The sequence below is a fragment of the Stomoxys calcitrans genome, chromosome 5, assembly GCF_963082655.1.
Source record: "Stomoxys calcitrans chromosome 5, idStoCalc2.1, whole genome shotgun sequence".
Lineage (NCBI taxonomy): Eukaryota > Metazoa > Arthropoda > Insecta > Diptera > Muscidae > Stomoxys > Stomoxys calcitrans.
The window spans coordinates 65,193,000-65,218,795 of record NC_081556.1 but is presented as its reverse complement, the minus strand read 5'-3'; the positions used below and the strand labels follow the sequence as shown (position 1 = coordinate 65,218,795).

At 40.4% G+C, this 25,796-nt stretch overlaps 1 long non-coding RNA gene across 3 annotated transcripts in view; it reads right to left on the bottom strand.

Annotated features, from left to right (window-relative positions):
• The window catches only part of LOC106082587 (uncharacterized), a 36,016-nt gene extending 11,037 nt beyond the window's left edge, over positions 1-24,979 (bottom strand). For all 3 annotated transcript variants that reach the window (XR_009398316.1, XR_009398317.1, XR_009398315.1), the window contains exons 1-2: positions 24,800-24,979; positions 24,308-24,721 (exon numbers count right to left, since the gene is read on the bottom strand). This is a non-coding gene — a long non-coding RNA (uncharacterized LOC106082587). The remainder of the gene's footprint in view (positions 1-24,307; positions 24,722-24,799) is intronic.
• Between the last annotated feature and the right edge of the window lie 817 nt (positions 24,980-25,796).

Genomic DNA, 25,796 nt, shown 5'->3' with positions numbered 1-25,796 from the left:
ATAGCTTTTTTCATCTAGGGTAAATTTATATATCACGACTCCCAAAAAGAGCACAACCACTGTCGCTGCGCAACAATTCTTTTTCTTACGTATAATAAACGCGATCGCCAAACTTCTAATTGTAACTAAGTGTTTGCTAGTGTTGGTGATCTTGCTCACATGTTTTTACTCGGGGTATATAAAAACATCCCGGCCGATACGGGATGACTATGAGCACCACACAGGCTGGAACTTTGAGCTCCGACTTGTGTGGTGCCCATCGTTATCACGGGAAGCTTAGCTGAAAGCTACCGGGCGCGTCCACAGGTTGCGGATGGTGGAAAGCTCCGTTTTTATGCGGAGTAGCTGCAAATGCGGCCGCGGGCAGTCAGCGATTTTCGAGAGGAGTCAGGTGGCACTGGCTTTTAACTAAATACTGAGTGCCAATGATACTCGAGATGACAAGGCGAGTTATTGGCGCCTTTCAATAACCAATGGCCATCATCAGCGTCTGTTCCCAGGTTAGGGGCGGCTGGCGGCGAGCGTCGGATCTTGGAGCAAGCGGCTCGCCACAACGAGGGATACATGCAATCCCACAAACCCATGCGGTTGGGGCGCTGGGCCAGTAACCCGCCCCCGGAAAACATAGAACTACTATGAGAAACGAAAAAAGGACCATAATTTGCGGATCTGCACCTGGAATGTCCGCACTCTTTATAGAGAAGGTGCAGTATACGCGCTGGCGGATGTATTAGAGAAGTACAAGGCAGACATACCCGCCTTACAGGAAGTGCGATGGACTGGGAATGGCGTCACTACAACACCAAACGGTGACGAACTATACTATAGCTGCCATAAAACGAGGCATGAATTTGGCTGCGGATTTGTGGTTAGTCGAAGACTGAAACACCTAGTCTCCAGCTTTACTCCGGTGGATGAGAGGCTAGCCACAATCCGCATAAAAGCCAAATTCTTCAACATCAGTCTTATTTGTGCCCATGCCCCGACGGAAGACAAAGACGAGCAGACCAAGGATATTTTCTACGAGCGAGAATATGACCGCTGCCCCGCCCATGATATTAAAATCGTTCTGGGAGATTTTAATGCGAAAATAGGGAAGGAAGACATTTTTGGTCCAACAGTCGGAAAGTTTAGCCTCCACAAGATAACGTCCAGTAATGGGTTGAGGCTGATAGATTTCGCCGCGGCAAAAAACATGGTAGTTAGTAGCACCAGATTTCAACATAAAAATATCCACAAAGCCACATGGCTGTCACCCGATCAAAACACGAGAAACCAAATTGATCACGTTGTGATAGATGGAAGGCATTCATCCAACGTGTTAGATGTACGATCGATCCGTGGAGCGAATATAGATTCGGATCATTACGTTGTTGCAGCAAAGGGTCGCACCCGTTTGAACATAGCGAGGAAAGTACGATCTGACACTGCACGGAAGCTGGACATTGAAAAGGTGCAGACACAACAAATGGCAGCAGCATACTCCACTCGACTGACCCAACTGCTTGATGAAAGCACTCCTTGTTCCGATGATATAATGGCGCAGTGGCAAACTATTGCCCACTCCATGGAAAATGCCGCGAAATCCGTACTTGGGTACCGAAAGCTTCCTCCAAAAAACCCATGGTACGACCAAGAGTGTCGAGATGCTACTGAAGCCAAGAATGCGGCATATAGAGCAACCCTGCAATCAGTAGCAACGCGCCAGATGAAGGAGAGGTATCGGGAGAAAAGGAGAGAGGAGAAACGTTTATTCCGCAGAAAGAAAAAGGAAATGGAAAGACGTGAGTGCAAGCGAATTGAGATGTACAGGAGTCAGAATGAAGTCCGGAAATACTACCAAAGAATTAAACACCAAACCGATGGCTTTGGTGCAGGCACATCCTCCTGCAGAGACAAAGAAGGAAATCTGGTAACTGACACAGACAACATGCTGAGGATATGGAGAACATTTTACCCAAATGCTAGTGTCCGATGTTGGCAGCGAAGAGGATACCGCAGAACCAACCCCTGATGATGGTATAGAATGTTTACCTCGTAGTCAGAATGAGGTCTAAGTAGCAGTAACCCGACTAAAGAACAACAAGGCAGCAGGAGCCGACGGGTTACCCGCTGAAGTATTTAAGACCGGAGGCGACACGCTGATAAGGCGTATGCATCAGCTTATCTGCGCAATCTGGCTAGAAGAACGCATACCCGATGACTGGAACCTCAGCATACTATGTCCCGTACACAAGAAAGGTGATAAGACGGAATGTGCCAACTACAGAGGAATAAGTCTCCTCCCCATCGCATACAAGATACTCTCGAGCGTACTGTGTGAAAAATTAAAACCTAAAGTCAATAAGATAATTGGCCCCTATCAATACGGCTTTAGACCTGGTAAATCCACCCTAGACCAGATATTCACACTGCGCCAAATCCTGGAAAAGACCCGAGAAGGACAAATCAACACCTACCACCTCTTTGTTGACTACAAAGCCGCCTTCGATACTCCTTTACGTTCAAAGGCTTTCAAGCCATGTCTGAGTTTGGTATTCCTGCAAAATTAATAAGACTCTGCAGGATGACACTTGCTGATACGCGTTCCTAAATAAGAATAGGAAAGAATCTCTCCGAACCATTTAATACCAAACGAGGTTTCAGACAAGGAGACAGCCTCTCGAGTGATCTTTTTAATATCCTCCTGGAGAAGATTATACGAGATGCAGAAGTGAATAGATATGGCACACTAATCACAAGAGAGCACATGCTACTTGCCTATGCCGACGATATCGATATCATAGGTCGGTCACCGGAAGTAGTAACTGCAGCCTTTGAAAGAATCGAAAGAGAGTCAGTGAAAATGGGTCTGGCAGTAAATGGAGATAAGACGAAATGGATGGTCTCCACTCCCAAAAAGCCTTGTACAACCGAGCAGATAAAGAACATGGAGAAAGTTGGGAACCACAACTTTGAGATAGTCAGTAACTTTATCTACCTCGGCACCGCCGTAACCGAAACGAATGACACCAGTTTTGAGATAAAGCGAAGAATAATACTGGCAAACAGATGCTACTTTGGACTAAGTAAGCAGTTTAGAAACAAGGCCATTTAGAATGAGCGCAAAATCGAGGCGCTTGGAACGCTATTCTACGTTCGGCTAGTGGAAGAAATATTCTGTCATAGCCAATTAAAGTAAAGTAATAAAAAAATATATTAATTGTGTGTGCATAAATAAGAAACTAATTGTATAAAAATATAAATAAATATACTTCTGAATAAATAAAAAATATATGTTTCTTTCTTCAACACGCTGTTGCAATAAATCTTTAAGAAGTGATAACGATTGTGAAAGAAAGTGTTGGTGCTTTTGGTCCTGCTATTACAACAACATAATACAAGTGGAAAATGCTGGCAAAGGCTTTTGTTGGAAAGTTGTGCTTATTTAACTTATACATACGAAAATACTACAAAATCTTATTATTTTTACAAATAAAATCTAAATGCGTTTCTTTTTAAATAGTTTTGTATTTCATTATTTATTAATTTCGAAGGGTGGGTTTTGGTTGAAATTGCAACAACATATATGAATTTGAGTACGGTCCACACGCTCACATTTGTGTATAAGCATGCACGTACACTACTATTTTTCAGTGGCGACATTAATGTCTTGGCTGCAACCAAGATATATTTATTTACAAGTTGTAGCAGTTGCCCAACAACAAAATATTGAGTGCACTATCTGTCAAAATCAGTGATTAGTGCAACTCTGATTTTGTGTATGTAACTAGTTCGCACCATTTTTCGTTGTTTGTGTGTTATGATTCTTAATTATAAAACACACACACAAACAAAACTCGTTGGCAGATAGTGCACTTTGCGAGAAAAAATGTTTCTCAGCTGTTTACGGTACACTATTTGGTAATTATGTCATGGCTGCAACCGTAAATTTTGCTAGAGGTGCATACCCAGCTTTACAATTAGGCATCTTCAAGCAAGAAATTATTTTGAACACAACAAAAAGTGGCGACGAGAAAACAATAAAAATAAAATGAAATTAGCGGAATTTCAGCAATTATAGGAAGTTTTCACCAGAACCCAGCAATACCTGTTGAATAGAGTGGCAAAAAGTTGAAAAAACGCAGGAACTATAGCGCCAGTAACATCAGCAAAATGCGCCGCCGGTACAAGTTGTTTTCCACCACTCGAACATTTCGTCTCTAAAAAGTAATTGCGGACTTTTTAAAAGAAAGTAAATGCATTTTTAATTGGAACTTAGAATGAACTTCAATCAAATATATAATTGCCATTTTGTTCGATAACCTTTTGCCATCTTCCTGGCAAATTTAGTATTCCACGCTCATAGAACTTCTGGCCTTTATCTGCAAAAAATTGAACCAAGTGCGATTTTATAGCCTCATCATTGCCGAAAGTTTTACCATTTAAGGAGTTCTGCAAAGATCGAAATAAATGGTAGTCTGATGGTGCAAGGTCAGGGCTATATGGTGGATGCATCAAAAGTTCCCAGCCAAGCTCACTTAGTCTTTGGCGAGTGACCAAAGATGTGTGTGGTCTAGCGTTGTCCTGGTTGAATATGACACCTTTACGATTGACCAATTCTGGTCGCTTCTCCTTGATGGCTGTATTCAATTTGTCCAATTGTTGACAGTAATCATCCGAATTAATCGTTTGGTTCCTTGGAAGCAGCTCAAAATATACCACACCCTTCCAATCCCACCAAACAGACAGCATAACCTTCTTTTGGTGGATATCAGCCTTTGAAGTGGTTTGAGCTGGTTTACCATGCTTGGACCATGATCGTTTTCGACTAACGTTGTTGTAAATCCATTTTTCATCTCCAGTTATGATTCGTTTTATTAACGGATCGAATTCATTGCGTTTAAGGTGCATATCACAAGCGTTGTTTAGGTTTGTTAAATGAATTTCTTTCAATACATGTGGTACCCATATTAAAATTGAAGCCAAACAAACAAATGTAAACAAAATTTCGCGCACTTTTTTTCTAAAGCAAGCTAAAAGTAACAGCTGATAACTGACAGAAGAAAGAATGCAATTACAGAGGCACAAGTCGTTGAAAAAATTTGTCAACGCCGACTATATTACTACTATATTACCGACAATTTCTTTTTGGTCAACCCAATATATTCAGCAATTTTTTTTAGCTTCAAAATCTATTATCTAATAAAAAAATCACCCAGATAAATTCATTTACAGGAAGAAGCAATTGGCGAACAACAAAAAACCGAGGACACTATCTGTCAAAATTAGTGTTTGGTGCAAATCTGATTTTGAGTATCTTACTAGTTCGCGCAATTTTTCGTTGTTTGTGTGTGTTATGGCTCTTCCCCAGCGGGAATGTTCAGGAGTAAAAGCTGCTTCTAAAATGCCTTATTTTGCAGATACAAGATATGCCAGAGACCTTCCCTACTGTCCAAAAATATAGGGCCTTTCTTTCTCAAAGCCTAAAGAAGGGGTTACAGAAGGCCATTTGTATATCGCACACCGAGCAATGACTTCGTCAAAAGCCTAATATATGTTTGATATCGGTTTTCCTTTTTGTTCGTATTTTCCTTGTTTACATGTGCAAAGACATGAGGATCTCATAACTATGAAATGCTATTATAGAATGTTTTATTCTCTTATTTTGAATGAAGTTAATTTGTAAAGTGAAAAAGATTTTATCACAGGCATTATATGAGCCAAAATATAGGATGGCTTTTAGAGTTTGGCTTGTTTTTCTGAGGTTAAGTTATGAACGGTTTCTAAATGTCGGTCCTTTTCAAGTTTCCCGCTGGGTCTCTACAATGCAAACACAAAACCGAACATTATGAAAACTCGTTGACAGATGATGTACTCCGCGAGAAAAATTTTTTCGTTGTTTGTGTGTGATGGTTCTTAACTATAATACAAACACAACCAAAACTCGTCGACAGATAGTGCACTTCGCAAGAAAAAATTGTACTCAGCTGTTTACGGTACACTACCTGGTATTTATGTCATGGAATCATCCATTGAAGATCCCTTTTTTGGCGGGTGAGGTGGAGCCTAACATACCTCGAGGCACAAAGGTAGAATTTTTACTTTTGGAGTTCCTAGGAGCACTTATTTGTGCCCAAATTTGCAGAAGTACGCTAAACAGAGGTATCTGCAAATAGTAATAAAAGCCGCTTAATTTTATCATAGAATCCGTGGTGGGCTTCTAAGGTGCTTAAATGCTAAAATATGTATAATTGTATAATATCACTTGTTTTTTGCATCCCATTTTTGCTAAAAAATTCTCGTCCGATAGCAAATTATCAAGCGACTGGTTTTGACATGTGCTTCGCATTTTTGACAAATGTTAGGATATGCATGCAGTTACGATATGGTACAATTAAGAGGTAGATTTATTAGCACAGCAACAAATATCAACCCCAACGAAACTTCCTTGAGTGGCAAAAGCGATAAATTGAAGTGTTTAAGTGGTTTTAGAAATAAACTTTGTTTTATAACTTGTATTCTTCAAATATGTTTTATATTTGTATTTTCTTCATTATAACACTGTTTTTTGTCTATGTACCGTAAGCAGCTGCGTACAATTTTTGCACTATCTGTCAACAAGTATTGGTTGTGTATGTGCATTCTAGTTAAGAACCATTACACACACAAACAACGAAAAACTAGTAACATACTCAACATCAGAGTTGCATTAATCACTGATTTTGACAGATAGTGCACACAATATTTTGTTGTTGGGTAACCGCCACTACCTGTAAGTGAATATATCTTGCAGGCCAAACAGGCCATTAAACGGACTTATATTGGCTATGACAGAACTTTTGTCCCAAAGCCGAATAACCTTCCAAGCACCTCTATTTTCTGCGTCCTTCTAAATTATCTGACCCCAAGTTACGAGGTGTCTCCCAACACTTAGTCCTTTCCATCAGGCTCTTGGTTGTCCCAGTTTGTGTGTACCACGGTGATCGCCTATTTCTTTTCTTTCTTTGACAACACGACCTAGCTAACGCAACCGTTGTTTTTTGAAACGTATAACTATGGTTATCATATATACAGCTCGTAGTCCTTACGACGCCAATATTCTCCATTAACGCAAACTGGTCCACATATTTTACGAAGAATCTTTCTCTCAACCACTGCCTAGTCTGTTTTCACAAATGGTATGAGTGTCTTATATAGTGTAATATTCGTCTATCGTGGGGTGGCCTTGTTTCTACACTGCTTGCTTAATCCAAGGTAGCATATGTTTGCCACTATTTTTCTTCGCTTTATTTCAAAACTGGTGTCATTCGTTCGGTAACGGCGACGCCGAGTTAGATAAAGTTGCTATTTCAAAGTTGTGGTTCCCATCTTTTTCCATTTTCTTTTTCTGCTCGGTTGTAACTACAAGGCGTTTTAGGAATTTGTCTTGTCTCCATTTACTGTCAGACCCATTTTCACTGATTATCGTTCGATTTTTCAAAAGGGTGCAGTTCCTACATCCGGTGACCGACCCATGATATTGATGTCGTCGGCATGGGCGAGTAGCAGGTGTTGTCTTGTGAGTTGTGTGCCATATCTATTCATATGTGCATTTAGTATGATCTTCTATTAAAGAGATCATAGCCAACGAAAAAGTTGTATTTTGATGCGTTTAACTATGCTGTCGTCGTCAATCTAAGACTCTGGCGTGGTTCATACGACGCTTTCTTTTCCATCAACGCAATCTGGTTCAAATATTTTACGAAGGATTTTTCTCTCAAACACTCCAAGTACTACCTCATCTGCTTGGGAGCGTGTAGTATCAGAGTCTTGTATAGTGTAATTTTTGTCTGTCCCGTCAGACGAAAAACAGATCTTAATCCCCGCCGAAAAACAGATCTCAATGTAGACCCCGAGGCTCACTCTGTCCTCTAGGTTTCATCCATCCGAGTAGTATTAACTTCCGGATGGCAATACCAGAGTTCCGTCAATCCAAGACTGTGCCGCTGGCAACAGTGCCTCGCACCTCATGTGTCGTCTCATGTATACGATAAGAAACCTCGTCCATTTCTTCCAGGTTTCCTATCATCGACCCGATTATACCGCGATGGTATGAGCTGCATCCATCGCTATAAGTCTCATAGCCGCAGTGGCTGCCTCACACTTAAACTGTATGTTAATGGGTCGGATATCTAGAATAGTCCCCAGTGCCCTAGTGGACTTGGTCCTCATCGCTCCGCGTATGCCAAGACAACATGTTCTATGAACCTGTTGTATAGTCCTTACGTTGCACTTTTTCTCCATAGCAGTCCACCTACTACAGAGGCGTCAGTAAGTATTGGCCTAATCACGCCCCTGTAGAGCCAGTGGACTATTCTCGTAGTCCGTAAGACGTAATGCGTCAAATTAGCCCGCTTACGTCTTCCTCGTGAACAGGCATATTTCAGTCTTCTCTGGCTTAACACTAAGACCCCTGGGTCTAGCCCAGTCATATGCCATAAGTCCTCACATTGTTAAACGGCCCCTCGATGTCAATGCAAACCGCCAATGTGTACGTCTTGGCATCGAAGGATTCTTTTATTTTGTGCACAACCTCGTGCAGGGCAGTCTTGTATTGTACTCAGCTGTTTACGGTACACTACCTGGTAATTATGTCATGGCAGCATCGTCCAGCTTCTCTAAGGTTTCTGTTTGTTTAAGGTGCTATTGCACGGCATGTAGGTGTTTATGACAGGTCACATAGACATGTAATTGAAAATGTTTGCCAAAACTGTCAATTTACATTCAATTCATCATTTTTGCTATCACACCTGTATGTTATTTTCGCATGACATAACCTAACCTAAAAATTTTAGCAAAATTTGATTTTTTATGCGTAATAATTGTTATGGTTCTGATAAAGCTCAAATCATTAATTTGTGAAACCAATTTAATTTGGGATTGCTTTCATTCGACTGACAATAGAGATAGTTTATTTTTGCATGTTTTTGTCAGAAGGAACAAAGCTCTATCGAAAAAAATTACATGTGCTTTTTTGAACAGTGGTTTTCATATGTTAGTTTCATTTATATCACACGACATGTACAACTCTACATGTGCTAAATTTGACATCTCATAAGACATCTACATGCCGTATAATAGAGCCTTTACATGTGCACACGCAACACAACCAAACGTGAGGATATGATTCAAATTCAGAGGCTTACCAAATCACTTCTCAAATGGGGTAACATCAACAGCAGCAGACAATAAACGATTTTGTATATAATTGGCATTACTCACGGCTTCAGCACAAAACTTAATGTCAAGACCAGCATACATCTGGCCATTTCCATCAGACTACGATTTTTTCTCTCGGCCAGAACGTTTTTCTCGCATTCCGTGGCAAAAGCCTTTATGTTCTCAAAAGTCAAATCGTTCGATGGAAGGAAATAAATTGTGCTATAACGGCTGCAACCGTTAATCAAAGACAAAAAATAACAATTTCCGGAAGGTGTTGTATTTTGCATGGGGCCGCATAAGTTGCAATGGACTAACTCCAAAATAGCTTTTGATTTAGTTTCCGATAACTTTGGAAAAGGCAATAAAGTCAATTTCCTTTTCAAACACACTTCACAATCAGCAGCACAAGAACATTTCTTTATTTTGACGCCTTCAATAAGTTCTTTCTTTACACTTGTGTTTATGGACTGCACATTCCGATGACCAAGTCGACAATGTATGTATAGATTCAGAGCTTTTTGCTGTTTCATTGCACTATTACACTGCTTCAGCACATACAAAATACAACGCTTCCTCGGCTAGGTCATATTATCAGAATGAATGAAGAAGCTTCAGCATAATGATCCCAAAGTCGACTTTCGACTAATCGATTAGTCGACTTTTTGTGCAAAAGTCTGTAAAACAGATCAAAACAGAATAAGCGTTGAGCTTCTGTTTTTGGCCTTAACGTGGGCAATTAAATTAAAATAATTAGAAAATGATATGGGTAACTAAAAACGCAAAAAAATTATGTTTTTTCTATATTAAACAACTGCGGGGGTAAACATTACCTTCGGGTATTGGTGTTTGTTTCGTAGAGTTTTTGTTGTAGTTTTGTTCAGTTATTGTAAATGTTTTTAACGTTTTCTTTTTTCTTACTTCGTTACATGGTACCATGACATAATTAACAGGTAGTATACCGTAAACAGTTGGGTACAATTTTTTTCTCGCGAAGTGCACTATCTGTCAACGAGTTTTGGTTGTGTGTATTATAGTTAAGGACCAAAACACACACAAACAACGAAAAATGACGCGGACTGTAACATACACAAAATCAGAGTTGCATTAATCACTGATTTTGATACATAGTGCACTCAATATTTTGTTGTTGGGTAACTGCCACTAATTGCGAATGAATATATACTGTATGGTACAATTTAGAGGTAGTGTCATAGCATCCTACCCCCAACTAAACTACATTGAATGGCAAATGCCTTAAGCCTAGTACTGACTTCGACTTTTCACACGAACAACTGTCAAAACGCACTATTAAAAAAATGGTGATAAAGATAATGGAACACATTCCGTACAAGTGGTACTGAGTTCTATGAAGAAAATATTGGCGATATGTCGTACATCAGAATAAATTTCGCACAATTTTAATTGCAAATGTAATTAAATGCTAACGAAATGGGCCGAATCAACTCTGCTTCAATACTGTTGTCTTTGTTGTTTGACTTTTGTTTGTGTTCTGACAAAGATGAGAGTCCGTCGGATTTCACAATAATTTAATAGGCATTTTCGCCGTGAATGAAGTCAGTACTAGGCTTTAAATTTAATTCTCAAAGTGGTTTTAGAAATGAACTTCGCTTTACAACTCGTATTCTTCAAATGTGTTTTATGTTTGTATTTTCATTATTATAACACTATTTCGTTGCTTTAATGTAGAATATCGGATCAAATGGAACATCTTTTAAAGATTTTAGAACAAATCACAGCTGTGTTATTAAGCCTTTGACATTTAGATTTACTATAAAATCACAACAAAAATAAAAATATTGTACTCAACTGTTCGCATGACCTCACCTTATAAGAACATAAATTTTAAATCCCCCTTGATCCACAGGGTTGTATTTAACAATTCCTTAACTTAAAACTAAAGGGGTGCCTACACGAACATTCCACTCCCAATGCAGGAATGCAATGTATATGCAGTTGTGATGGGGCCGGAAGACAACAATCCAAGTAGGATTTAAAGGACACGCACAGTCACACAAATACATTTAAGTCGTTGATGGGTTAGAATCCACTGCAGGGATCATTAGAGAACCCTTCTAGGACCATCGAACATTTTGGGGTTGATTGTCGGTTGTTAAATTTAGGCGAGCATCACCGAGCAACTTAATAGGGGCCAGAAAAATGGCATAGATAAGATACCATTTGCTGTCTTTATGTCAACAACTAGTACATTATTATCGTGGCCTGAATAGGCTTTCTCAATTCTGCCTAATTTTCACTCATGCGGAGGCAGATTATCGTTTCTGATAGCGACCATGTCATTTACAGCAGTATCTCTTTGGGGATATTTCAACGCCTGGGGAACGAGTGATGAAGGACTCTCAGTTTTTGCCATATGGCAAAATATGTGAGTTCCGGTGGAGCAGGGCAGAGCCTATAAGGAAATGTACTGGGGTTAAAGGGGCAAGATCATTGGACTCAGGGACCTAGAATTTAAGCAAGCTTCGATCCTGGCTAACATAGTCGTGAACTCCTCCAAAGTAAATCTCTGGGCGTGAGTCACCTACTTTAGATGAGTCTTAAAACTCTTAACTCCTGCCTGACACCCATGTGGGGAGCGCCAGGGAGAATAAATTTTCATTCAAATAACTGGAAGACATGTTGCGAAATAAGTATTTCTTAATTGGCAATAGAAATTTGGCGTGGTCCTTACCAAGAACATTGGAAGCTCCTACAAAATAGGTTTTGTTATCGGAAAATATCCTAGAGGGACAACCTCTGCGACAGAAAAAACGAGTAATAACCCAAAATAAACGCGATCGTCAAACTTCTTATTGTAACTGGATGTTTGTTAGTGTTAGTGATGTTGCTCACATGTATTTACTCTGGTTGGAAAAAAATAAAGTATTTGTGGATGCATATGTAAATAAGAAAGTATTTTTTAACTTACATAAGTAAATATACTCGAAAGAAAAATAAATATTTCTTTCATAACATGCAAATCAATCAATCTGTACGAAATAATAAGGTTTGTGAAAAAATGTGTTGCGCTTTTGGTCTTGCAATTACAACAACAATATTTGGATAAAAGTGGAAGATGCTGACAAAGGCTTTGGGAAGTTGTACTTATTTAACTTATAACAGTGAAAATATTACAAAATCTAATTATTTTTACAAATAATTTCTGCATTTGTCTCTTTTTAAACTGTTTTATGTTTCATTATGTATTAATTACCAAGGGTTAGGTTTTGGTTGAAATTGCATAAACATACATGAATTTCAGTACGACCCACACACTCACATTTGTGTGTACACATGTTCGTGAACAGTTGATAAATTGTTTGATGCCATACTTTTTTTATATGTAAATGGCAACATTTTGGCCAAAGAAACCCAAAAAATTCAAATGTGGTAACCTTGTCAAACCACCGAAAGAACGATTTTCGGATATTTATCCGTAAAAAACAACGTATTACCAGCCTTTAGTTCAAAAGCAGACAAACACAAGCACGTATTCTTAGTAATACGATAGCTCCTACCAATGTAGGATTTTATTTCAAAGGGGCCTGCGAAATCGACTCCGGTGCATGTAAACGGGTGAGACAATGTGGTTCTCGCAAGGGGAAGTGCGACAATTTTGGTCTACAGTTTTCTTGCGACACAAAACAACACGGCAATTATGGATGACGGTTTTAACGAAATTCTTGAACCTAGGGACCCACATTTGTAGTCCCATTAATCTTAACATTAATTAGAATACTCCATGTACAATTTTGTAAATTTGCGAGTAGTTCTCTACTGCCGCATATTACGTGAAAAGGCTACGTTCGTTACCTCTCTCTAAGCAATATGATGAAAACGTCTGTGTACCTTTACATTTCGTGTGTAACACTCTTAAGAATCTAGATAAATCAGAAAATCTGGTCAAAATGTCCTAAGTAGGAGCTATTTGACTCAGATTAACACGACTTTCTTCGTCTCGAGATTCGTCATACTTTTAAATATAGATTTTGGGCATTCTGAACGGGGACTATTAAGCCATTCCGGACCTTTCCACCAAAAGTCATTGGATATCAGATCGCGCGCCAACATACCTCGTGAAGCCATATCAGCCGAGTTGTCATGCGACAATACGTGATGCCAATTATCTGTACCAACTCTAGTTGGGATGTTAGCTATTCGATAAGCGATGAAAGTAGACCAGTGGCACGGAGGCTTATTAAGCCACGACAAAACTATCGTAGAATCGGTCCGATAGAATGTATCAGTTTGTGGGAGACTCAATTCTGAACGAAGAGTCTCAACCATTTAAGTCAGTAGAGATGCACTCCCGAGCTCTAAACGGGACAAGGATTCAACCTTGATTTGCACTATCACAAAAGGCAAGCAGTTGTATCTTTTGGTCTGGCTTGAAACCAACACATCGGGGAATCGAAATCCTTTCGATCTTACTATAATAATGAGAAATTCGTCATTCAGTAAATATTCCTGGTGCAAATCTTGTAATAGGCCTTGGATGTTGGCCATCCACTTACGTAGATTAAACCCTGTAGAGCCTAGAATTTCAATAATTTCACAGTGGCTCTTTATGGCAACATCCAAGTTTTGAGCACATGCCAATATATCGCGTAATACATCAGCGATCTAATGGTATTCGCAGCCAGGAAAAATCGATCCTCAAAATCTTCAGCTATTTTAAAGAGGGTCCATATAGCTCAATATGGGAAACAGTTCACAACGAAGGTGACCGTGTTCAATGCGAAGTCATAACTTTCATCATCCGATCGGGGTTCAAAAGAATTTGCCTACACATCTCCTCAATGTCGGCATTATAAACAAACCTAAAGAGTCTCCAGCGGAGAACTAAATCTATAAGGTTTGCTTGAAGCACGGTTCCAATATACAATATATCGTTAAGGCTAACGCCATTCGAAGTGGGACTGGACCATTAAATACCACACGTAATTTGGTGGTAGCACTATCCGGCTTTAAAACATCTTGGGGCAAATAATATACCTTATCCGGGAGTTATGCCTACCGCGACGAACTCGAGACATTGAATTCAAGTCAGATTATTCTCGAAGGACTCTATCATATTGATCCTTCGATTCTGAGTTTCTCATCAACCGGGACTCATTTCGTATGAATTGAGAAACATCATCCTCTTCCGACATAGTGTAAATTCTTGGCACATCTTCAAACTCACAAAACCGATTAGGTTAGGTTATGTTGAAAAGAGGGTGCAGATATTCATCCGCCCCATGCCACTATGGACATAAACCTAAGCCAGTAATCGGCTTGTTGTGCGCTCTACAAGCTATAAAGTAACCTCTAAAAAGAAAATTTTAAGTTTGGAATTCCGTGCTATTTACAAAATCCTTAATTGTTTTCAATACCACTGCCCTAAGTTGGTTCATGTCTGATATTGTGTCTCCACCTAAGTACCGGTATCTGTAGGACGCGAAATCCGAGCAATAACAAAGGAAATTCTCCAACGTCTCTTCATCTTTCCCGCATGCCCTACACACGCTCTCACTTGCCGCACCATTTTACACAAGTGAGCTCGTAGTCCTGTATCCCGTTATGATACCAATAGCTATACGGACCTCCTTCTTGCTTCCTTTCAGTAATAGCTTCGTCTTCTCACGATCTGGATCCCCCCATAGGATTTTCGCCATCCTACCGATCGCTGTTCCACAATGTTGCATGCACATTCGTCGCCCTCTCCATTAACTCGGACTGCGTCGGCCCGAAAGGCTTCGGGTTAACCAAGTTTATTGACGGCAGTCCTCTGGCCTTCACCGCCAAATCGTCTGCCGTTTCATTTCCCCTTAGTCCGTTATGGCTCGGCACCCAAACGATGCGGATTTTCCCATTCTCAGAGAATGCGTTAATCTCCTTCTTACACAGCAAGACTGTTCGTGACCTTACCGTCCTGGTTGTAATTGCCCTTATGGCAATTTTACTGTCGGTAAAGATGTTCACAATCGACGTCCTCGCGTTAGCACCACACCACTTCACGTATTCCGTGATCGCCCGGATCTCCGCCTGCAGGACCGTATTACAGTCAGGCAGTAAACCCCCAGGCACACTCTGTCCTCTAGCTTTGATCCATCCGTGTAACATGATCTTCCAGATGGCAATACTAATCCAAGACTGTGCCGATGGCAGCAGTGCTTTGCACTCGACCTCAAGGTTCATCTCAGGTATCCGCTCGGAAACCTCTTCCCTTCCTTCCTATCGTCGCCTCGCTTATACCGGGATGGTATGAACTGCTCCCATCCCCAATCCATTCTCCTATCGCCTTAAGTCTCATGGCCGCACTTAACCTGTATGTCAATGGGTCGGATATCTAGAATAGTCTCCAGTGCCCTAGTGTGCGTGGTCCGCCTATGCCTAGACAACATGTTCTCTGAACCAGTTGTATGGTCCTTATGTTGCACTTTTTCTCCATAGCAGTCCAAAACCCAGTTAGTTGATCATTTAACTCCAAGTGGTTATCAAATGGCACCACAGAATCCAATGGCTTTGTTTAAAAGACTTTGCCAGTAACGATCAATCCGAAAACAGATCTTTGAGCAATAAGATTGCCACTAGGATACTTATGAACATCAGTGTGCGGGAGTTAATGTTGCCGCTTAACTAGAGGTTCATATGTGAACATTTCAAATAATTTATCGTTATCTCGGGGAAGTTGGCATCAAGCAATTGAGACAAGGAATAAGTGGGTAGGCGACCAGTCAATTTGTAAACGATATACGCATCAGTCGTAAGCTCAAATGCGGGATCAATGGGAGAACATAGACAAATCCTGCATACTTTAGCCGACTTGAGAAAACCCGCCTGAGGAAGAGTGGTTCCACAGCTTTTTCACCTGCCTCTGGATGCGTACGGAAACTCATCATGACAAGTTCTAATCTTGCGAGGATGAACTCCTGGTGGAGTCAGAAGACGAGGCTAACACAACAGTGGTGGAAGTTCTGAATCCTGACTATTGTCCGGTTTTTACAGATAAATCTCCACCATTGTAAGCCCGGTTCGGCGGCACTAAAGACCTCCTGACGGCTGGGGGATTTGTCGTGGTTCTTATCCAGGAACCATGGGGGTGTGGAGTAATAATTCCGGGATTCAATCTTCTCCAGAGTACGGGGAATGGGAGACACAGAGCCTGTATTCTTGAAAAGGGTAGTCTTAACGCTTTTCTTCTTCCGTCGCTAAGCACTGAAGATTTAGTAGTAGCCAGCCTTGAAATAAACAAGTCTCATTAAGTCGCTGGTTGAAGCCGCTTCTCTAGGGAGAAAAGCCATATTGTAGGAAGTGATGCTAATGCACATCACCAGATATGGGGAAGTTCGGATGTCAACGAAAGGGGTGAGCTGCTAATGGTATTCGCAGCCAGGAAAAATCGATCCTCAAAATCTTCAGCTATTTTAAAGAGGGTCCATATAGCTCAATATGGGAAACAGTTCACAACGAAGGTGACCGTGTTCAATACGAAGTCATAACTTTCATCATCCGATCGGGGTTCAAAAGAATTTGCCTACACATCTTCTCAATGTCGGCATTATAAACAAACCTAAAGAGTCTCCAGCGGAGAACTAAATCTATAAGGTTTGCTTGAAGCACGGTTCCAATATACAATATATCGTTAAGGCTAACGCCATTCGAAGTGGGACTGGACCATTAAATACCACACGTAATTTGGTGGTAGCACTATCCGGCTTTAAAACATCTTGGGGCAAATAATATACCTTATCCGGGAGTTATGCCTACCGCGACGAACTCGAGACATTGGATTCAAGTCAGATTATTCTCGAAGGACTCTATCATATTGATCCTTCGATTCTGAGTTTCTCATCAACCGGGACTCATTTCGTATGAATTGAGAAACATCATCCTCTTCCGACATAGTGTAAATTCTTGGCACATCTTCAAACTCACAAAACCGATTAGGTTAGGTTATGTTGAAAAGAGGGTGCAGATATTCATCCGCCCCATGCCACTATGGACATAAACCTAAGCCAGTAATCGGCTTGTTGTGCGCTCTACAAGCTATAAAGTAACCTCTAAAAAGAAAATTTTAAGTTTGGAATTCCGTGCTATTTACAAAATCCTTAATTGTTTTCAATACCACTGCCCTAAGTTGGTTCATGTCTGATATTGTGTCTCCACCTAAGTACCGGTATCTGTAGGACGCGAAATCCGAGCAATAACAAAGGAAATTCTCCAACGTCTCTTCATCTTTCCCGCATGCCCTACACACGCTCTCACTTGCCGCACCATTTTACACAAGTGAGCTCGTAGTCCTGTATCCCGTTATGATACCAATAGCTATACGGACCTCCTTCTTGCTTCCTTTCAGTAATAGCTTCGTCTTCTCACGATCTGGATCCCCCCATAGGATTTTCGCCATCCTACCGATCGCTGTTCCACAATGTTGCATGCACATTCGTCGCCCTCTCCATTAACTCGGACTGCGTCGACCCGAAAGGCTTCGGGTTAACCAAGTTTATTGACGGCAGTCCTCTGGCCTTCACCGCCAAATCGTCTGCCGTTTCATTTCCCCTTAGTCCGTTATGGCTCGGCACCCAAACGATGCGGATTTTCCCATTCTCAGAGAATGCGTTAATCTCCTTCTTACACAGCAAGACTGTTCGTGACCTTACCGTCCTGGTTGTAATTGCCCTTATGGCAATTTTACTGTCGGTAAAGATGTTCACAATCGACGTCCTCGCGTTAGCACCACACCACTTCACGTATTCCGTGATCGCCCGGATCTCCGCCTGCAGGACCGTATTACAGTCAGGCAGTAAACCCCCAGGCACACTCTGTCCTCTAGCTTTGATCCATCCGTGTAACATGATCTTCCAGATGGCAATACTAATCCAAGACTGTGCCGATGGCAGCAGTGCTTTGCACTCGACCTCAAGGTTCATCTCAGGTATCCGCTCGGAAACCTCTTCCCTTCCTTCCTATCGTCGCCTCGCTTATACCGGGATGGTATAAACTGCTCCCATCCCCAATCCATTCTCCTATCGCCTTAAGTCTCATGGCCGCACTTAACCTGTATGTCAATGGGTCGGATATCTAGAATAGTCTCCAGTGCCCTAGTGTGCGTGGTCCGCCTATGCCTAGACAACATGTTCTCTGAACCAGTTGTATGGTCCTTATGTTGCACTTTTTCTCCATAGCAGTCCAAAACCCAGTTAGTTGATCATTTAACTCCAAGTGGTTATCAAATGGCACCACAGAATCCAATGGCTTTGTTTAAAAGACTTTGCCAGTAACGATCAATCCGAAAACAGATCTTTGAGCAATAAGATTGCCACTAGGATACTTATGAACCCCTGCCAATCCCATGGCAGCCGGTTGTACGTACCGGATTGACCCTATGGAATCTTCATCGGCAAGGGCTGCCGCCTCAGTGTACGTGTTCGTCTTATGAACATCAGTGTGCGGGAGTTAATGTTGCCGCTTAACTAGAGGTTCATATGTGAACATTTCAAATAATTTATCGTTATCTCGGGGAAGTTGGCATCAAGCAATTGAGACAAGGAATAAGTGGGTAGGCGACCAGTCAATTTGTAAACGATATACGCATCAGTCGTAAGCTCAAATGTGGGATCAATGGGAGAACATAGACAAATCCTGCATACTTTAGCCGACTTGAGAAAACCCGCCTGAGGAAGAGTGGTTCCACAGCTTTTTCACCTGCCTCTGGATGCGTACGGAAACTCATCATGACAAGTTCTAATCTTGCGAGGATGAACTCCTGGTGGAGTCAGAAGACGAGGCTAACACAACAGTGGTGGAAGTTCTGAATCCTGACTATTGTCCGGTTTTTACAGATAAATCTCCACCATTGTAAGTCCGGTTCGGCGGCACTAAAGACCTCCTGACGGCTGGGGGATTTGTCGTGGTTCTTATCCAGGAACCATGGGGGTGTGGAGTAATAATTCCGGGATTCAATCTTCTCCAGAGTACGGGGAATGGGAGACACAGAGCCTGTATTCTTGAAAAGGGTAGTCTTAACGCTTTTCTTCTTCCGTCGCTAAGCACTGAAGATTTAGTAGTAGCCAGCCTTGAAATAAACAAGTCTCATTAAGTCGCTGGTTGAAGCCGCTTCTCTAGGGAGAAAAGCCATATTGTAGGAAGTGATGCTAATGCACATCACCAGATATGGGGAAGTTCGGATGTCAACGAAAGGGGTGAGCTGCTTATTTGACATATTATAAGTTGCATTCTGGCGATTTGGGGAAATACCGACCTTTATTACCAGGAACAGGCAGGAGGTACTAGATATTACCTTTGTATCGGAAGATATAAGTGGAAGAATATGTGACTGGAAAGTGTTGGATGACCACAGCTTCTCTGATCATCGTTATATTAGTTTATGCCTTGGAGAAAATATTGGAGTAGTGGTCCCTCGGCTAAACAGAAAAAAGGCGGATTGGGATAAATTTCGGCACAAATTCTGCAGGTCTATCTCTTCTAGACTAGAAAAGGAAGTGGAAACTACGGAGGATATAGATATATTGGTCAATCGGATCACGAAGGTCCTGCATGACTCGCTTGCGTCAGCATGCCCTAGTGCCAAGCCAAGGGACAAACAGCGACCGCCATGGTGGACCTCAGAACTGGTTGGTCTAAGGAAGAACTGCAGAAAGCTCTTCAACAGAGCAAAAGCCACAAGAGCACCACACGATTGGGACATCTATAAGGCTGAGCTAAGAAAATATAAGGGCGAGCTTAGAAAGACTCAAAAAAAATCGTGGGTAGAATTCTGCAGCTCCGTGGAGGATACATCTGAGGCTTCTAGGCTAAGGAAGATTCCGTCCTCGAGACTTATTACGGTGGGGTATATTCATAAGTCAGAGAATATATGGACAATGTCTAGTGAGGACTAGACATTGTCTAGTATGGACTAGAACTACTCGTTGATACACATTTCCCTGGATAATCTTCAACGGACAACGTGGTGCCAGAAGAGGTTGTCACTGATATGCATTTGTCGAAGGCCATAAGGGAAATTGTGTCTGAGCCGAAAATCCTTTGGGCGATAAGAAGTTTCGACTCCTTTAAGTCGCCAGGCCCTGATGGTGTATCACCGGTTGAATTACAAGCTGTGTCTGATAGACTGGTTCCCTGGCTTAGGGAGATATACTCTGCTTGTATGAGAATGTCATATATACCCGTGGGATGGAGGGACACGAAGGCCATTTTCATTCCGAAAGCAGGATAACCCTACCACACGAAGGCGAAAGATTTTCGTCCTAATAATCTGTCATCCTTTATGTTGGAGACTCTTGAGAGGTTCATAGAAACATATCAAATGTCATATATATCCGTGGGATGGAGGGACACGAAGGCTATTTTCATTCCGAAAGCAGAAAAAGCCTACCACACGAAGGCGAAAGATTTTCGTGCTAATAATCGGTCATTCTTTATGTTGGAGACTCTTGAGAGGTTGATAGAAACATATAGTAGGGCAAAGATCCCTGGAGATCGCCTGTCGCTACAGCAGTATGCATTTAGTAAAGGCAAATCCACTGAAACAGCCCTTCACGATCTATTTGGCTACATACAGGGTTCTCTCGTTATCAAGGAATATGCAATGGTAGCATTTGTTGACATTGAAGGTGCTTTCAATTATGGAAAACCGACGTCACTCATAAAGGAATTGGAGTTTCTGGCATCAACTCTACCGTAAGAAAGTTTATTAATTACTTACTTTCTAAAAGATGCATTACGGCAGGCTTGGGGTCTGTGGATCTAAAAACATGGGTCAGCAGAGGAACATCTCAAGGAGGTGTACTGTCTTCACTACTTTAGAATATAGCCAGGCGTGAAAGTGGTTCGTATGCTGATGACGTGGCAATTGCGGTCAGGGGAAAGTTTCCCAGCATTCTATGAGATATACTTCAGGAAGCTCTACGTGCAACAGCAAAGTGGGCTACCGAAAGTGGTCTGGGTATAAATCCGTGCAAGACAGAAGTAGTTCTTTTCAGCAGGAGATACAAGTTGCCTACAGTGGAACCTGTCTTCTTGGGTGGAGAGAATGTTGCGTTTGCAGAAAGCGCAAAGTACCTGGGTATTTTGCGGGTCAGAAAATGGAACCTCAAATCCAACATTTTGGATTTGAAGTTCCTGCAAGAGAGCCATTGGTAAAAGTTGGGCATTTAGACCGCTTGTCATGCATTGGGTACATACTGCAGTTATCAGACCTATAATCCACCTATTGCTCAATACTGAACCGGATCCAAATGGTGGCTTGTTTGTGCATCACAGCCGCACGGAGACGACCCCATCTGATGCACTGAATTCAATGCTACATCTTATTCCTCTGGACATTGTGGCTACCCAAATTGCAGCGACCACTGCCGTGAGGTTAAGGGAGCTTTCTCAATGGTCATGTGGCGGGTACGTACACTGTCTTATCCTTGATACATTATCCAATATTACAGGTAGCGTGGATTACTGTACCACTATTCCTGATAGAACCGGTTGCAACTACGATATCCCTGGTAACAGAAGTTACATACGGATGGTTCCAACTAATCGACCAGGCGGGCTTTGGGGTTTTCTCTAAAGATCTAGAACTAGTCATATGGAAAAGGTTACCCAGTGTGATCAAGCGGAGATCCTTGCAATTATGGAATGGCTAAGATATAATGTCACTTCGGCGATTGGCATAAATATCTTCTCAGACAGCCATTAAATCCCTGGAACCAGGTCACTGTCTAATCGGAAAACATTCTGACAGACCTTTTATGTATGTGTCCTGCACTAGCAATCAGAAGGAGTTCCATTTTAAGTTCTCATTTCTTTGAGAACCTGTCTGATTTAGCGGATGTAAACATTTTCAAGTTATTAGGCTTTTTAAAGCGATCTGGAGGGTTCAACGGTAGGAACTATAGGGCATCTTCCTTCTTCAGTTCCTGTGGTATCACAATAGACGAAAACGTCTAAGTGAGTCTGATGGCAGACTACCACTTAAACCTAGGCGTATGTCTCAATTATAACCAGTGACCACACAACACAAATGCCAAATGCATGGTGTTGCACATTAGGATTCCTTCTGAATTGAGTTCATACTATTTTGATGGGCAGGATAATCCGCGTACCAATAGCAAAGGGCTCAAATAGGAATATTGTGATTAGAGCTCAATCACCACAAGGACTGTTTTTGTATTCCATTTTGAGACTCTTGGATAATTGTGAGATTTCCAAATCATTTAAAAATTATGGGGTTAAAGTTTGTTGGCTACGAGGATGAGGATTTAATCTTGGTGTGTGGCCGTTCAGAGTGCATATCGTATAATCCGCGTACCACCAGCGAAGGATTAGAGGTCAATCACCACAAGGACGGTTTTTGTATCCCTTTTTAAGACTCTTGGATAATTGTGAGATTTTCATATCATTTGAAAAGGAAGCGGTTTAAAGTTTGTTGGCTACGAGGATGACGATTTAATCTTTGTGTGTGGCCGTTCAAAGTGCATGTAGTATGCTACCAAGATTGGCCAATGGGTTTGACGTTAAAACCCGAAAGGTAAAGTTGGTGCTATTCAGGGAACCACACCTACAAGTGGAGCTGCCACTACTGACTGGGGTCCTTACAAGCCATTGCAATGTCAGGACTTTGACGGCACGCTGCACACTTGACAGACTTACGCATGATTCGGTATGTTATCATTGAGCTTAAAATTGAATCGGACAGCACTTTTGATATGTGAGAAGTTCGTCCCTATTCCATAATGGAATGTTCGCGGGCAAATTTGTATGTATAAAAAATTTTGAGATGCAGGACTATGGCTTAATGAACACCTTTATCCTGTCTAAATTATTTCAAGGCAGATAGGAGAGAAGTTCTCCAGCCCGCCTGACTTCCGTTGTTGTCATGCATGTTGGCTCCATATCTTAAGGTGTAAAGGTGTGTTCGATTAAGGGTGTTCGACGCGTACCACTATAAAACTTAAGTTTAAGAACCGAACAGCAGCAAACACAAAAATTAAATTAGAAAATTTTTATTTTGAAGTTTATATTTTAATAATTTGAATTCAAAAATGAAGTGTCACATCAATTTCCATCAGCTGTACTGATGCGGCCAGCTTATTGAACACGCCTTGAATATACGACAAAATGTGCAAGAACCAATAATATTTTATGCCGGCGAAATACAAATTTCGAAAACTTTAATATATTTAACAAATCAAAGCCAAAAACCTTTTATTTGATTTGCTTTCAACTAATAGTAACTCATTTATTTAATTAACAAATAAACTTTCTAATTTCAAATACTTTATGATAAAAAAAGTCGAACAACTTTTGTTCTTATCGGGCCCACAGAGTTCCATTACCACTTAATCCAATACGCAACCCATTCAATGTTTTGTAATATATATACACACACATAATTCAACTGAAGTGTTGACTGCACGAGACGGGAGTGGAGATAGCAAGGCAAACTGTTGGTTCGATTATTCAAAGCCACTTCTTGGGCGAATAAAACTACAGCAATAATAACACAGGCAAATGAAAGAAACCCTTTATTTTTTGTTTGTCCTTTTAACGCGGTTTTCTTGCAATTTTATTTCTTTTGCTCTTCACAAATAAATATCAACAGCTTTACCTTGGTGTGATGATTTATTATAGAAAAAATGGAGGGTACCAGCCTACCATTTATAGGCTGGTACTATATTCGTCTTTCACAGTTGGAAACACAAATTTTTCACGGTTACTTTTTTGAAGCACTACAAAAATCTCATTGAAACCATAATACTTTTTGTGAAGATTTTTTCATAAGTAATAAGGGAATGAAATCAGCAAGTTTTTGGCTTCAAAATCTATTATCTAAAAAAAGTAATCATGAAAAATGTTGCGAAAACGAAAATAGTACCAGCCATATAAGAGAAAAATATAATTTTGTAATCGGAATTTTCGGCCTCTGAAAAGAGATTCTCAAATTGTTAAATTATTTTATTTTAATATTCCGGCAGATATATCCGGTTCGAAGAGCCATGTAAATGCGGGGTATTAAAATAAATTAATTACCAAATGGGATGGGTAAATAAAAGCACATATAAATTATGGTTTTTCTAGATTAAATAATTGCAGGGTTTAATATTACCTTTGGACATTGGTGTTTTTTTAGAGAGTTTTTGTTGTAGTTTCGTTCAGCTCTTGTAATAGTTTTGACGTTTTCCTTTTTCTCATATCGTTATAATCTACACACACAGGTATGGCAAAGCAATTAAAGGTGGTTTCATTTGTACAAAAGCCACAAATCATATGGTGCAATCCGACATCTTGCCATCAAGCTTAACACCTGTTTGCGTGAGACCACATTTTTAAATCCGCTTGACACACAGGCAGGATTCACTAATAGAAGTTTAAGTCACTTGCGAAAACATAAGGTGGATAAGCCTCATGAACATCTTTTAGGATGTCAAGTCTGCCGATTGAAAATGTCATCAAATAGGAGAAAACGCAAACAAAGAATGAATGTAAAAAGAGAACAAGTTGACATCATTAATGCCAAGTACTGCCAAAAATTAAAAAAAAATATATTAATTAGGCTTAACCTTATTCAGTGAATTCTGACACAGAGGGTTATATTTACAATTCATTAAGGGTTGGTATTCTATTCTGCTTTCGCAATGGCCGCTGAAATTTGTTGTTGTTTCGCAAACGAAATTTTACAGCCATCAAATGTTTTTGTTTCCATACCAAAACACCTTTCTTTATCTGCACTTATTGATTTCTCAATTTTATATATTTTTTCTCTAACATATAAAGAAATACGAACCATTGAAACCAATGAAACAAACTAAAATGATGCCGGCAATAGTTTCAAGTGTTGCGACTATAATAGTTTTTTGCAATTTTCCTCACTATAAACAGATATGCCATATCCGAATAAAATCGTAGGGATTACGTTCTTATAAGTGCATGGTACAAGAAGGAGGTAGTGTCATTAGCACAACAACAAAAATCTACCCCCAACGAAACTAACTTAAGTGGCAAAAACCGTTAATTTAAATGTCAAAGTGGGTTTAGAAATATACTTTCTTTTACAACTTATCTTTTTCAAATGTGTTTTATATTTTCATCATTATAACTCTGTTTTGTTGCTTATGTCCGGAATATCGGATCAAACAGAGCATCCGCTCAAGATTTTAGAAAAAAATTACAGCTGTACTATCAAGCTTTTGACATTTAGATTTACTGCAAAATCAAAACAAAAATAAAAAAAAATTGTAATAAGCTGTTTGCATGACCTCACCTTATAAGTGTATCATGTTAAAGGAGTAAGATTTAGCTTGACAGTTTTATGTTTACTTTTTTTTACAATTTATAGTTTACATATGTGTTTTTATTTGTATTTTCATCCTTATAGCACTGTTTTGTTGCTTATATGTGGAATATCGGATCAAATAGAACATCCCCTCAAGATTTTAGAAAAAAATCACAGCTGTGTTATCATGCCTTTAACATTTAAATTTACAGGAAAATCAAAACAAAAATAAAAAATTTTACTCAGCTGTTCGCATGACCTTAACGTATAAGTACATTTTGCAAATTTTTGCACCGAATTTAACGAAGTCTTAATGGAATTT